This window comes from Peromyscus maniculatus, chromosome 17 (genome assembly GCF_049852395.1).
Source record: "Peromyscus maniculatus bairdii isolate BWxNUB_F1_BW_parent chromosome 17, HU_Pman_BW_mat_3.1, whole genome shotgun sequence".
Classification (NCBI taxonomy): domain Eukaryota; kingdom Metazoa; phylum Chordata; class Mammalia; order Rodentia; family Cricetidae; genus Peromyscus; species Peromyscus maniculatus.
Genome location: NC_134868.1, coordinates 39,594,795 through 39,610,617, shown reverse-complemented (window position 1 = coordinate 39,610,617; position 15,823 = coordinate 39,594,795). Strand labels below are relative to the sequence as shown.

Sequence of the window (15,823 nt, the reverse complement as noted above, 5' to 3'; positions counted from 1 at the left end):
TTGATAAAGATTTGCCCAAACTTCCCGGCCCTTGTGTCACAAAATTCAGCAGACCTGTGGAGCGGTGGTGGCGCACGCCCTTAATCCCAGCACTCGGGAGGCAGAGGCAGGCAGATCCCTGTGAGTTCGAGGAGGACGGCCTGGTCTACAGAGCGAGTTCCAGGAAAGGCTGCAAAGCTACGCAGAGAGACCCGGCCTCGAAAAACAAAAAAAACAAAATCGGCAGATGGACCCCTTTGTGAAAATACCGTCTCTCTTCTTGAAGAACATATCGGAAGCCAGTGACAGCATCCCTTCACTCGGTCGGCCTCCGAGTGCTCCCTGCAAGCCTACTAAGTGCACACACAGGTCCTAACAGGCTAAGCACCGACCGACCGAGTCGACCTCGGCGCGCCTGGGACTCCAGGGAACCCGCGTGCGCGCCTTCCCACCAGCCCCCGCTGCAGGCCCGGGATTGCGGCCCCGCCCTACTGCGCAGGCGCAGAGGGCCTCCCTCGCCCTGGCCCCACCTCCTCCACGTGCGTGCGTGCGCGGAGGTATAAAAGCGTCGTCGTGGGGCGCTCGCTGTTCCGGAAGTCTTAAGAGGCGCCAGGCGGCGTGGAGCTGGCGTGCTCCAGCTGAGCGCTGAAGTCGAAGGCGCCGAGGGGCTGGAGGAACTCCAGGTTTGTGGGAGGGTGTGGCGGTGGGTGAGGGCGGGAGAGGGGGTGAGGGTAGCAGGTTTGTGGGGGGGGGTAACTTTTTGGGTTTTTTGAAACTTGAGGAGTTGGGCGTTCCCGGTGTGGACCAGGCTGGCCTCGAACTCGAGACTCCTCCCGTCGCCGCCGCCGCGTCGAGTGCCGAGAGCCCGCCTGGGCGGCGCGCCGTGTGAGGTGTGAGGCGGTGCTGTCGTGCGAGCTCGGTGCCCGCTCTCACGCTGCTAGCACTGGGGCCCCGACGGTGCTTTTCGTGCGAGCTCGGTGCTCGCTCGTCCGCCCTCCCGCCCGCTCTCACGCTGCTAGCACCTCTGGGCTCCGACGGGAGCGCCTCGGCGGCTCCGCGCCTGCGCGTGCGCAGTGGGGGCCAGGCCGGGGGCGAGAAAGCGGACGGGCGCCCCTGGCTGGCTTCTCCCGGGCGCTGCCTCTCGGTCCCGGGGGGCTGGGCGGACCCCACGGAGGCGCCACCCACGCGCGGCGGGGGCGGAGTCGCCCCCCTGGGACTGGCTCGCCGGCGAAGCGGCTCACGAGGCGGGCGGAGATGGGGGCCCGCGCCGCGTCCGTCGCCGCCGCCGCCGAGCTCGGACGATGTCCTTGAGCTCCCGGCTGCAGGAGCGGGTGGACGCCGACGGCCCCAGGTAGGGAGGGGGACGCGGGGCCGGCCGTCGGGGCGGGGTGGGGGGTCCTGCCACCCGGGTGGAGGCCGGTGTCCCCACCACCGCCACCGCCACCCCTGGCGGACTCTGCTCCTGGGGTGGGGGCGGTGGCCCGGGCTGAGTGGCAGCTTTTCTCCTCGGTGGGTCTGCACGCCTGGGGCCGTTCTTGGGATGCTAGCATATTGTCACCCCCGGGGTGTGTGCAGGGGACAGGAAGGAGGCCACCCGGGTCTTTTAAATCCAAGTCACTTTCCCATCTGGACCCAGATCATCCTATGTGCTCAAGTTTTGGCCGCATCGGGGAGCCGGGGTGTTGTTGAGACGGTGAAGGTGCAGAAAGGAAGGTGGAGGTAGGTTGTTGGCAACCCCGGTGCCCTAAAGATGTCACAGTGTCCTCAGGTTGTAAAGGGTGGGCTGCAAGCGCGGGGTGCATACAGTGTGTGCTGGTGCGTGGAGACGGATGGATATGGGACCACCTCGGGGTGTCACGGAAGACGCCAGAGAAGGATTCGTTGCCTGTTGATAACTTTGACTTTTTGCTAACTGTGTAGGGGAATACAAAGTAGTTCACGCTTTAAGCAAGGACTGTGCTGTTGTTCGCTTCACGTTTCGAAAATAGTTTTATTTATTGGGGGAGAGGAAAGAAAATGATCAAAATAGGTCATATGAACAAAATGAAAAGTAAATTTACGTAACGACCACCCCAAAAGCCCCCAGTTTTCACTTAAAATTAAGCGTGGTGTGGTAGCACACGTCATTAATCCCAGCACTCGGGGAGGCAGAGGGAGGAGGTTCTCTATGACTTGGAGGCCAGCCTGGGCTACAGAGCAAGTTCCAGAATAGCCAGGGCTACGTGGTGAGAGTCTCTGAGTCTCTCTCTCTCCCTCTCTCCCTCTCTCCCTCCCTCCCTCCCTCTCTCCCTCTCTTCCTCCTCCTCTTCTCTCTCTCTCTCTCTCTCTCTCTCTCTCTCTCTCTCTCTCTTTCTCTCTCTCTCTCAAAGAAAAGAAAAGGCATTGCCATTTGGAAGAGAGAACATTTTAACAGTTGTGTTAAGGAAACTGAAGGAGTGAAGTCAGTTCTTAGAGGATTTTTTGGTTTGGTTTTTTTAATCCCTGTTCTTGATCACCTTAAAAGCTTTGATTCAAAGCAAAGCAGAAACCTGTTTTTAATTACTGCCCAGACATTTTTAAAGTCTGAACCTTCCATGTTCATAAGAATCACATTTGCTGGGAAAGTGTTTAAACACCTTGAATACCTGTGTGAATTTTTTAAGAAATTGTTAAAGAATTCATAAAACTCATTTTCCATTTTTTGAAATGTTCAACCCTAGCAGCTTATACTTTAAGTTGTAGCATATGTCTTACCATATTTTACTTGTACAGCTCAATATATTATAACACCTTATACCTTCTTTACTCAAAAGAGTCTTTTACCCCTGGGCCTTTGAAGTTTTTTCCTCATTGTACTAACTAGTCTATTTGGACATTTTCAAGTATAAAGTTATGTTTTCTTATGCTAAAGAATGATAAATGGCACCAGGACCATAATTTTTTTTAATTGGGGTAAGCGGCCGCAATTCACAATACTGGAAGATTGATGTGAGAAAATTGGGGTTTGGTATTTTTATTTTTTGTTGTTGGTGGTACTGATTTAGTATGCTTTTGCTGTGTTCTGATTTGATTTGATTTTGCCTTGACTTCAGAATGCTTGTCTTTCTGAAGCATGATTTAGTCCTCTGAAGTACCTGGATGTGTCCTTTTAAGTATAATGAAATTTGATTTCTCCAGTTGCTGAATGTTCTGAGTTTGTGGCTTGTTTTGCTTGAAATCTATAAAGTACTATATATTAAAGATGAAAAATGACCTTATTTTGATCAAAAATAGACTTCTTGTTCAACAGGTACTTCACGAACGCCAGTATTTTATTCATGTATTTGATGTGTTTAAAAATGCTTTCCCAAAGGGCTTTGCTTCATTATACTTAGCTTTGTGAAATTAGTTTAGTATATACTGTGTTAGATTGTCAGAAATCAGTGTAACAGACAGCTTTATTTTACTAGGTAGGGTGGAGTCACAAAACAAATGAAGCAAAGTTCAAACAGTTTAAAACCATTATGCATATAAGTAAGTTGTTTTAATGAACAACCTTGCCTTTGAAGATAGTCTCTCTAGTCTGGTAGCAAGTCTATGTCCTTGGAATGTGTAACCTTCATCATGCAAAGCCTTTGTAATTGCCGCCCTTTGAAAGGAAATGCTAGCCGCTCCTAAGGGGGTCTGTTACTACAACAGCTGAGGCCTTGCTAAAGCTGGAGTGGCTGGCTTAACTGACTTGATGTAGACAAATCCTTATCCGAACTTCATTTCCGTTTTGGAGAACTTTGTCCAATGCCTATTAGACCCAAGATAGACGAAAAAGTGGTTTTATTCTCTAGATTTTTCTGATAGGTGTAACCTGCTGTACTTGAAACTTAAGACTTAGGAACAGTGGTCTAATGGTATCTTGTCAGGATACAAATCTAAAACTGTCCACACCCCTCCCTCCCCTCCCTCCCCCCCTCTCCCTCCCCCCCCTCTCACTCTCATCTCCAAAGGGGGAAATACTTACTGCCAGTGACTTAAAACTTCCTTTCTTTTATAAGCTTGTTAGCACTTGTAGTTTTATAGACTGAGCATCAAGACTAAAGTGAGGATGAGTGAGTGACATTTTTATACTAGATCAGTGGGAACCATTGTCTTCCTCCAGTCTAGGGGATGTTTAACTTGATACAGGTGGGTGTCCGAAGTTCCTTTTCTGCAGGGGGTAGAGGTGATTTTCCTCACCTATTGTAAGGATTGTGGTACTGTAATGACCCATTTTGTTAGGTTTTTAAAGAGCAATCAAGGTTTTACATTACAAAGAACCAGGGAAAGCTGTTATCAGTAGGTTCTGATAGCTGTGTGAACATGACAAAGGTTCTGGTGTGTGATGGTATTAGGTGGGTAGAAAGCCCAGCAGAGCCCGGTTCTTTGGAGAGGCTTGGCTTTGTAGCAATTCATCCTCCTGTGTATGAAGCAAGACCCATCTGGGGTGAGGGTCTTTAAAGAAGGGAGAGTGCGACTATCTTACTTCATGGCTTGCTTTGGGAGACAGGATTTCTGGCTTCTGTGATCTAGTCTGGGGAAGAGACTTTTTTCTATGAGCTGTTCCCTAGAAGGAAGGATGGAAGATGATGAGATCAGGAGGAGAAGGTCGGGAAGAAACTTCCTTTCTGAAGCCTTTCAGTCACAACGTCAGAGTACTTAGAAAGTCAGGGTGCCATACAGTGGGGTATTGTTTCCTGAGCCCCCAACACCTCAAAGGCTTGTAAGATAATGTGTGGATTGTGTTGATTTTTGTTGAGGTAAAATATATGGCTTTATCCAGGTTCTCTAAAGTAGTGGTTCTCAGTGTGTGGGTTTCGACCCCTTTGGCAAACTTCTTGCCTCCAAAAATATTTACATTACAATTCATAGCAGAAGCAAAATTACATTTATGACGTAGCAACAAAATACTGTTATGGTTGGGAGACACCACATGGTGAGGAACTGTATTAAAGGGTCGCAGCATTAGGAAGGTTGAACATCACTGCTCTAAAAGGGTATGAGACCCTCCCCACCCTCCCCCTCCACACCAAATACAATAGAACCGAAAGAGGTCTTTAGAAGGCACTTCAATTTAGCTAATGTCAGAGCAAGAGTCCTAATAAGCTGGGACTGTCAATCCCAGCTGCTCCCATTAGTCCACACTTAACTGTGGAGTGACTGTGTTGGCTGGGGCAAGTATTCTGTCTCTCCTCCCTGAGGCTCTCAGGAAAAACCTTGATGACAAAGACATATCAAAAGTTCACTAAACATTTTTGTTTGTTTGTTTCCGGAGCTGAGGACCGAACCCAGGGCCTTGCGCTTGCTAGGCAAGCACTCTACCACTGAGCTAAATCCCCAACTCCTGTTTGTTTGTTTTTCAAGACAAGGTTTCTCTGTGTAATAGTCCTGGCAGTCTTCGAACTCACATAGATCCACCTGCCTCCGTCTCCCGTGTGCGTGCTGGGATCAAAGGTGTGTACCACCACCACCTGGCAAAGTTCACTAAACATTTTAATGTAAAATCTTAGCAAGAACAATGAATGAAAAACGAAAAGAAATGATACAAGCAAATACTTCAGTATATATAAAGGGTTACTGTAATTTTGTGCAATTGATCAAAACAAGGATAAACAGAGCTCTCATAAAATTAAGAACAAAATATTTGCTTGTGTAAGCAGAGTAAAAGAGAAGTATAAGAGAAGTCTAAACCCAGTGAACTTATTATAATGGTGTTTTTTAACCTGTACAACCTGAGCAGTGTGTTACCAAAGGCACAGTGGGTCGAGGAATAGGAAGCATCTGAAGTTAACAGCAGAAGCACACATTTTAGATAAAGCTTTACAGATCCGTCTTTATCTGTTGTGTCTTTCATGTCCATCCCAGTCAGTTAAACCTACAATCTTTCTGTGCCTTTGTTTTACCATCTCTGAAATGGAGTCAGAATCTTAAGGCGAATGCAATGTTAGATGTAGGTAAATGATACTAAACTCATTGCTGATGTGAAAGAAAATTGGTAAATAATGGACTGATAGCTTTTCAAATTTAAATTCATTTAAAATATTTTAGGTGACCATTCTGCCTCATTCATGAGAAAGACGTAGAATTTGATAAAAATTAAGGAATTATAATTGTGTATTAGTGATTTCCTAAGCAATAATTTTTTATTTACACAGGTTTGGAGGTAGGGGTGTCTTAGTCATACCTGAGGGTACACATCTCTAATTTCAAAACAAAAGACCAAGGCAGGAAGACTGCCAGTTCAAGGAAAGCTTGGACTATATGGAGAGACCATTTTGAGAGAAACAGGGTGTGGGAGAATGCAGTTGTCATGATGACTTTAGTAACACTTCTCAGTTTTTCAGCAGACTGAAAGGTGAGCAACAGTCAGTGGCTGGATTTCCAATATCAAGCAGTTTAGAAAAGGAAACCACTATTTCATTTATTTTAACTAACAGAAAGATAGCTTACTATTTAAAAACGAGAGAAACATCTTCACTGGCAAGAGTGACTGCACATAGGGCTAGCTAGCTAGCTAGCTACTTGGTCAAGGCCCTAGAAATTAGATGACCAAGAAGAGTAGTATTTGAAGGTTTGTTGTGCTGCCAGACTGAAGGATGCAAAGACGGCCACCTAATCATAGAGCCCAAGCTGAGTCCACTCTCTGCTCAGCAGATGAAAATGATACAAGAAAGGAACTGGGAATCATTGTTAAGTCGTGGGGGATAAGATGAGTGGCTAATTCATCACAGTAGGACACTTAGAAGACATTAGGGAAATACAGAGAAATAATTAGAGGATTAAAGATGAACATTAAAGGCAAATTGAAGGAATACATTTAAACAGAAAGCAGGCAGTAGAGGAAAGGTCACCTCAGTGTTGGTCAGCTCTAGTTAGAAATTTGTCACCTGCCTACGTAGTTGTTTTTCTACAGGGATTAAAAATGAATTGTTGGGATTCTTAGATGTGACAGATTTCAGAGATAATTTTGGTGTTGAGGAAAGTACCTTATGTTTTCTACAAAGATTAAGTAAACTACTCTTGTTACTGTTCTTTTCTTCCAGGAGTTTTATGTTATTCCCTTGAAAATTCTGTCATTATCTTTAATCATCTGATTATTTCTTTGTATTTCCCTAATGTCTTCTAAAAAGTGTCATAACCGTGATGAATTAGCCACTAATCTTATCCCTGCGCTTTACAGTAATTCCCACTTCTTTCTCACAGACTTTTCATCTGCTGAGCAGAGAGTGCACTTATTTTGGTGTCTGTTGATTAGTTGATAATCTTTTCACTCTTCACAGTGTGACAGCACAACAAATCTTTACATTTTATACTCCTCTAGTCCTTTTAATTTCTACTTGACCAAGTAGCTAGCTCGGTTGCTATCTGAGGAAAAGGAAGATAGAAAAGTGACATTATTGATGTCTTCATTTATTGTTCTCTGTTCTTAAACCCAATTCGAGGAATACATTTGTAACTAATACTTGAGCTCAAAAATAAAATAATGCTACTAATACCTAGAATACAGGTAACGTAGATAATCATCCTTGTTGTGGAATAGGGTATACGTTTTCCTTTGCTGTTTTACTGCTCGGTAGGCTGGTTGTGTTTCAGCCAAGCTGGGTGGAATTTGTCCATTCAGTAAGGTTGGAGGAAGAACTAGGAGTATCAGATTGATTGATGAATTTAGGTGTTTTCTCACCTTGCTCTGAAGCCTGGGTGACTTCTGGGTCTGTGGAACTTGATCTGTTTTTACCAAAGGTTGTAAACTCCAAAGGGAAAGAAACGAAGGGAGTCCTAATCCTTGGGGGCCCCTTAACGTTAGTTATTCCCCTGGTGAAAAGCAGCTGGACTGAAAGTACGATTTCCCATAGCCTGGGCTCTTGGGACAGATGTTAAGCATGTAAATTACTTTTAACTATATTCTCATTTGACTTGTATAATTAGGTGCTTAGACCTGAAGGAGAGCCTGTCCCAAAAGTTTTAAGGGAAATCCATCCATACAGAATGCATCATTAAAACAAAGTTGGAACTTTTTTTTTTTTTTTTTTTTTTTTTTTTTTTTTTTTTTTTTTTTTTTTTTTTTTTTTTTTTTTTTTTTTTTTTTTTTTTTTGGTTTTTTCGAGACAGGGTTTCTCTGTGTAGCTTTGCGCCTTTCCTGGGACTCACTTGGTAGTCCAGGCTGGCCTCGAACTCACAGAGATCCACCTGGCTCTGCCTCCCGAGTGCTGGGATTAAAGGCGTGCGCCACCACCGCCCGGCAAGTTGGAACTTTTTAATCACTACAAAATTGTGGAAATGACTGAGGGTGAACCATGGATTTATTGTGTTACTAGTCTGCTTCTTGACTATAAAGAGCTTATTGCCCATATATCTGTACATGCATAACTGTACATGTATGACATGAATAAGCAGCTGTTAAGATGTGTAGCTGCACTGAAAAAGCTACCATTTCTCACGGTTCTTTTCTACTTTTTGTCTCTTTTCTTCCAAAGTGGGAACACAGTCCTTACTTGATAGTGAAATGAATTGAATGTCTACTCACTGTCCTCATCTTTGTTGTTTTGTTTTGTTTCTCCCTCTAGTAGCATTTTACTTAAAAGTGAAGTTTGCTTAATATTGACACACTCTAAAAGATATCACTGAAGGGAGGGGGTCTTATTAGGTGACTTGATACTTTCTTCAGGATTTTCTCAGACTAGCAGATCTAAAACTTAGGCCACCATCAACTGGAGAAGTTTTCAGATGTTTGCTGGATCCATCCTATAATGTAAGATCAGGAGGTCTGTGTAGATTTAGATTGCAAACAAGTTTCTAGGTGATGCTGCTGCTGCCACCCAGGGATCACTGAAAACAGCTGCCTTTAGTAGTCTAAACCTCACATAGATGATTCCCTGGTACAAGAGATTTCATTACTGGGCTTGTTAGGCCACAGTGCTTACATAACTGGTGATTATAAAGTGCTGTTATGTATCTTGCAAGGTCACCTTTTTTTTTTTTTTTTTTGGCAGTGCTGGGAATTGAATTTAGGGCTTCACACATGCTGGATAAACACTCTGCCACTGAACTATATTCCTTGCCCCCAGATAGCATTTTCTCTAATTTTGTGCCTTTGTATATTTCAAAGGTATTTGTTAATGCGTTTTTCTTTCGACATGAGACATCTTTAAAAACTGATTTGAACCTAGTTGACCTAAATAAATAGTTGGATCTAAGTGGGATCCGCACTTCACTTTACGTTTACTGTGCTGACTGCTTCCTCTCTTTCTCTTACTTACTCTTCTCACCTTATACTTAATTTTTCCAGTATAATTTCATTCTTAAATAATTGTTTATGATATTTTTTCTTTCATACAACTTTGAAAAGGAATAGGAAATAGACATAAAGTAAAGGGAAAAAGCGTTGATGGATTTAGGGCATTTTATCCAGCGATAGGTTTTGTTTATTTTGAAATAGCTCAGACTCGCTTGAACTCACAATCCTATTGCGTCAACCTCTAAAGAGTGTTGAGATTATAGCTATGCACCAGCATACTCAGCATATGTTCATTGTTGTTTGCTCGTTAAAAACGGAACATAGGCCACAAATCTGTGGATAGATAAATCAAACCGGAACCGTCTTTGTTAAAACCTGTAGTTGATGTCATCCTGTTGTACCTGGTAGGTAGCTTCTTTTTCCTGTCCAGGAGTTTTGTTTGCCATTCTTTTGCCATTCCAGTTTTACAACTTTATATGACCTTTAGTGGCTAGTTCTTACCCATATTTATTGTACAGTTTTGGAATGTAGTTCCTAGTGTACAAATTACCCAAAGTGTAAAAAGTTGTTTGTGAATCTTCATCCTCATAACGTTTTTTCTGGACAACGGCACATGAGCTAGCATGGGCTAGATCCTACTTTGTGTTATGATTGCGCATATCTGGAAAATCTTTTCCCTTGGTGGCAAATTTTCAGATCCCTTGGAAGGGTAAAGCACATCTTTCAGTGCATTTGTGAGTGTTATGATAGAGTATTCTTGTGCCACTGACTGGTGACAGGGAGATACTTTTCTTTGTGGAAGTAACTCTTCCAGGCCCAAAATGGAAATGAAGAATGTAAAAGATTGTGGAAAGGAAAAGCCATCAAATTATAGTTATGTATCACACATACAATTAATACTAAGTATTTCATACCATTATTGATACTCTTTGTGAATGACAGTAAGGCCTGGGCTATTACTACATTTCTCAGTATTTCTAATTCCCAAATTATTTGGCATTTTGCTACAATTTTTCTTTTTTTCTGTTCTTTTTTGAGCCTAGGCTATCCTCAAGCTTGGTATGTAGCCAAGGATGGCTTTGAATTACTGATCATCCTGGTTCCACCTCCCCAGAACTGAGAACAGACATGAGCTACCATGCATGCCTGCCCTGGCATTTTGCTTTTATATGCCAGTCCATTTTTTTATTACCATAGTACATGACTACACTTGCCCAATTGTTTCTTTTTAATTTTATTTTTATGTTTTTAGATCTCGTGGTCACTTCATTAAAATCCTTGAGTAAAATGTAGACAAAATAGTAAATTAGAGTCTAAAATATGTAGTAGCAAAATTTTTTTCAAAAATTGATCTACAACATGTGCTTTAAATATCTTTAAATTTTCATGAATGGTATAACTTGGAGAGAAGAGAAACTCCAGAATTTTCACTAAGTCTCCAAAGTTTGTTTGATATTTCATTAATAAAAAATGGATTTCCTTGAAGAATATATAACATTTTAATAAATAAATTAGTATACTATACATTTTACCATATAATTGGTAGTATTTATTATCCTGACATTAAAATGTAAGTCAAAATTGTCTCATTGCACAATTGCACAAAGCTAATTGTAATAGATCTTTAGGATAGAAACTAATCACAGCTGCTTAATGTTTCCATTGTACATCCAAATTAAGGATTGGTTTGTTGTTGTTGTTGTTGTTGTTGGTGGTGGTGGTGGTGGTGGTGGTGGTGGTGGTGGTGGTGGTGGTTGTGGTGGTGGTTTCGTTTGGTTTTTCGAGACAGGGTTTCTCTGTGTAGCTTTGGGGCCTACCTTGGAACTTGCTCTGTAGACCAGGCTGCCCTCAAACTCACAGACATCTGCCTGCCTCCGCCTCCTGAGTGCTGGGATCAAAAGCATGTGCCACCATGCCCAGCTCCCAAATAAAGGTTTAAATACCCTTGCATGATATTAAGGACTGGACTGGGATGGTATAGTGCTTTAGAATCCAGACTAAGGCAGCAAGCAAGCTAGACCTGAAAATGAACTTGCCAGTTGAGTAGCCTTCAGCAAGTTCCTGAAGCTTTCTTGGTCTGTGTTTTGCCTTCTGATAATGAGAAGGTAAAATGAGTACTAATATACAAAGTACATACACCATGCATAACATGTGCAATAATTTGTACAAAAGTAACAGTACTTAGTGTTTAGTGGCTATGTTGTATGTAAAAACTGCTAAAGCAGGTGCATTTGCTATGTCCTAATATAATTTTATTTCATTAGAAGTTGCTAAATGGTGAGCTAACAGTTGACTCTGACTAGCAGATGAGACTATATGAAGGGAAGAGAAGGTAGGAAAAAATTAAAAAGAAGAAAAGGAATGGAGGGATTTGAGAGATGCAGAACACAAAAATGAGTAAAGAGCATGAATGACATGGACTATAAAGAGTTAATTCTGGGGGAGTTTTTTTAACCATCATTTACTACATCCTATCTTTTTTCTTTTTTAAATAGATGTTCCTTTATTGTTCTTCATGTGTGGACTGAGTCCTGATCATAACTGTATGATACTAGGTACTGTTGCAGAGTGGTAAGTATTTCAGACAATGACTTTGTTACTGTAACTCGGGTTCTGGGATGACTTTTTTAAAAACTTATAGCTGATTGGTTCTCATTTATGAATAGATTTTCAATAGAGGAAGGTATATGAAGAATATACTTAGAAAAGTATATTAGAATACTTTCAAAGTAGATGTTAAATATTTATTGAGTACTATCTTAGTCCATTTAAGCTGCTATAATGTGCCATAAACAGGGTAACTTGTAAACAACAGAAATGTATTTCTCGGCCATTCATGGTGGTGTGTATTTGTAATTAAGTTACTCAAGAGGCTAAAGCAGGAGACTCTTGAGTTCAAGGCCAGCCTTGGTTACATAAAGAGACTCCGTCCTTAAATGTATTTTATGTGTATATATACAATGTATATATATATATATTTTTTTTTTCTTGGTCTGTGTTTTGCCTTCTGATAATGAGAAGGTAAAATGAGTACTAATATACAAAGTACATACACCATGCATAACATGTGCAATAATTTGTACAAAAGTAACAGTACTTATGTATCTATATATGTATATGTATATATATATATATATATATATATATATATATATATATATATATATATATTTCCAACAGTTCTGAGAGCTGTAAAATCCAGAGTTAAAGCAACAACAGATTCCTTGTCATAAATGACATCTTACTATGTCCTCATGGGGTAGAATAGACTTCCCTAGCTCCCTTGGGTGTCTTTTAAATTAGCATTAATCTGGGGCTAGAGAGATAGCTCAGTGGTTACTGATCTTACAGAGAGATGACCTGAGTTTGGTTCTCAACATCCATGTCAGACAGCTCACAACTGCCTGTAACTCCAGTTCCAGGAGGATCTGACACCACCAGGCACCCACACACATACATACACATGATTAAAACAAATCTTTGAAACAGGTAACAGTCTCATTTGATGAAGCCTCTGCTGGCAGACCTTGTCATTTTATAAAGACTACATCTTACTACTGTTATATCAGTGGTTAGGTTCAATATATGAGTTTGGGAGGATACAGTCAGACCACAGGATATATACTTAATTTCATAAGGAATTGTATTTTGCATACGAGATAGAAAAATTGGGTAAAGAAAGGCAAGTAGAGAAGATTGGCCTATTTATAATTAGCATTAATATAAGAAATAACATTCATAAAGTCAAGTCAGTATACTGCTACTGCTTAGGATGTTTGTGGTATGCTAAGAGAGTTTGCCCTCAGACACAGAATAGAAATAGGAGAAGAAAATATTTTACAGCCAAATTTCTTCTTACATTTATTTATTTTGTGTGTGCACAGCACAGTGCATGTGTGAAGGTCATAGGGCAATTTGCAGGAGTCAGCTCTCTTCTTCCACCCAAGGCCCAAACTCAGGTTATCAGACCTAAGTGCCTTTACCTGCCGAGACATCTTTCTGACACTCACTTTATATTTTTAATCAAAAGTAATGTTACAAAGTGATTTTTAAATATTTGATTAATTCTAATGAAATTCACTATCAGGGTGGAAATTAAACTGTTGACGAGTAGAAAAAAGTACTATAAGCACAGAGAGGAATACTCAAATAAATACTTTTAGCTATTGGAAAGGTGGGAGAAAATTGGGGATTTTTTTTCTTTTCTTTTTTTAAAGATTTATTTATTTATTATGTATACAGAAGAGGGCGCCAGATCGCATTACAGATGGTTGTAAGCCACCATGTGGTTGCTGGGAATTGAACTCAGGACCTCTGGAAGAACAGTCAGTGCTCTTAACCTCTGAGCCATCTCTCCAGCCCCCTTTTCTTTTTTTTTTTTTTTTTTTTTAATTTATTTGAAGTGGGAAGTTAAGAGACCATAGTCAGGTCATCATGGGTGGAGCAAATACCACTACATTTCCCCTTTTTTGTCTAAATAAGATTCTAAACCTAATGCAAACTATATACAATAAAAAATGATGATCAAGAATTGTCCAAGAGAAATAACATAAACAAAAAGGTAAAATAGTCTGATAGATTCTAATGGCAATTTAAGTAAAATTTAAAGCATAATCTAAGCTTTATGATCATAATTGTTCTGCATTTAGATATTGAAGAGATCCTCTCTTCCCAAGTTCCAAGTCACATAGGGCCAAGTCTCAAGTTATAAGACTTGAAAGAGAATGAAGAAGGATAGACTCTCAGAAGTTGCTGCAAAGTGATTGAACTTTGTGTGTGTGTGTGTGTGTGTGTGTGTGTGTGTGTGTGTGTGTGTGTGTTTGTTGTGTGTATTCACAAGTGTGGACATGTAAACTCTAGAACAACTTCACATTTATAGTAACGTTTACATTTACATTGTGAGAGAGCATGTAATCCTGGCTATGTGCATATTAAATCTAATGTTCACCCAGATACTTCTTGAATTGGCCAACTAAGATCCAAGTTAAGTAAGAGTATTACTAACAGGTGGATCTTGATGATAGCAGTGTAGGGACATCCTCTGGACCCTTTAGGAAAGCTTGGTTTCCAGTCATTGAAAGACAGTGTACTACCACTCCTTCAGTCCTCCCATTACTAGTTGAACAGACATTTGATAGTCAGTTATTCAGTTCTATGTTAACCTGGAGAATTCTACTTTACACACATGTATTTTGATCTGAGCCTTTTTCCTTTGTCATACAAACCATAATCCTTTTGCTTGTGACCTTGCTGACTAAGGGTCAGTGCAACCTGTCCATAGGAGATCATTGAAAAGCCTCTGCCTCCGCTTTAGTTTATCTTGGCTGCTTTAACAAGATACCACAAATGGGGCAACTCCACAAGAACAGAGATGTTTATAGTTGGTAAATTAGAGAAGTCTTCTCAAGCTGCTGGAAGAAACGGTGTGGTGCGTGATGAGGGACACTTCCTCACTCACACTGTCCCCCTGTGAAAGGTGTAAAGGAGGTCTGAGGATCATTTTGATAAGGGCACTAATCCCATTCAGGAAGGCACATCTGTCAAGACCGAATTATTTCTAAAGATCCCATCTCTGCAGTCTGACATCACTTACAATTTACTGCTAATGTTTAGATCTTGAACCCATCTGGGGTTAATCATGAACACAGTTTAAAGTCCCAGCTTCGTTCCTCCATGTATAGGGAGCTCATTTTCCTGGGATTGTTTGTTTCAAAGATTGCCCTCTAAAATGAGATTGGCATCCTGGTGGAACATCTTATTCCATATGCAGTGAAGGTTTATTTTGGATCTCTTGGTTGTAGTTCATTTGTCTAGACATCTGCCAGGCTCCAAAGAATATGAAATTATGGAAATAAATTAAGAAATAATATGTGTGTATATATATGCATATACATACATTTAATGCAGAAAATAAAGCATTATAAACAAGTAACTCAGGCAAAAAAGAACAGATTCATATTTACTAGAATTAAGATGGTGGCATTACCAGATAAAAGTACTTTTAGGGCCATTGAGATGGTTTAGCCAGTAAAAATGCTTCCTGTGCAAACCTAATTGAACTCAGTTTGATCCTTGGAACTCAGTGTAGAGGAAAAGAACTGGTGCCTGAAAGTTGTCCTCTGACCCCTACATCCATGCTGTGGCACAGATGCACCCACACAACATAGTACATATGTAACATTCACACACAAAAATAATAGTTTTAAAATACTTTTATTTTACTTTTAAAGAAATAACAGTGTTAGGAGGCAGGGAAATCAGGGGTTCAAGTTCATCCTTGGTTACATAAAGAGTTGGAAGCCAGACAGGATAGATAAGACCCAGTTTCAAACAATTTTTTTTAAAGAATCAAGTATGTCTCATATAAATAAATAGTAGTGATGGAAAAATTTTAAGCTCAGCAGTTTGTGGGCAATCTGATTTACTCAAAGATAAAGGCAAATGCTGCTAAGTCTAATGACCTGGGCTTGAGCCTTAGGACCCACATGGTAGAAAGAGAAGAAAGTTAATTTCTGAAATTTGTCCTGTGACCACTACTCATACACCATGGAACTTGTACACACAGACACATACGTGGTGGAGGGTGCAAATAAATAAGTGTAATTTAAATTTCTCAAACAT

At 41.0% G+C, this 15,823-nt stretch overlaps 1 protein-coding gene across 4 annotated transcripts in view; it reads left to right on the top strand.

Moving 5' to 3' along the window:
* The first annotated feature begins 520 nt into the window (after positions 1–520).
* The window catches only part of Tex15 (testis expressed 15, meiosis and synapsis associated), a 71,703-nt gene continuing 56,400 nt past the window's right edge, over positions 521–15,823 (top strand). For 2 of the 4 annotated variants that reach the window (XM_042262589.2, XM_006973946.4), the window contains exons 1-2: positions 521–662; positions 11,698–11,773. The gene's annotated coding sequence lies outside the window, so the exon portion shown is untranslated. Of the gene's footprint in view, positions 663–1,197; positions 1,331–11,697; positions 11,774–15,823 lie in introns of those variants that run through there. The other 2 variants (XM_015992790.3, XM_076553531.1) reach the window with 2 other exon arrangements.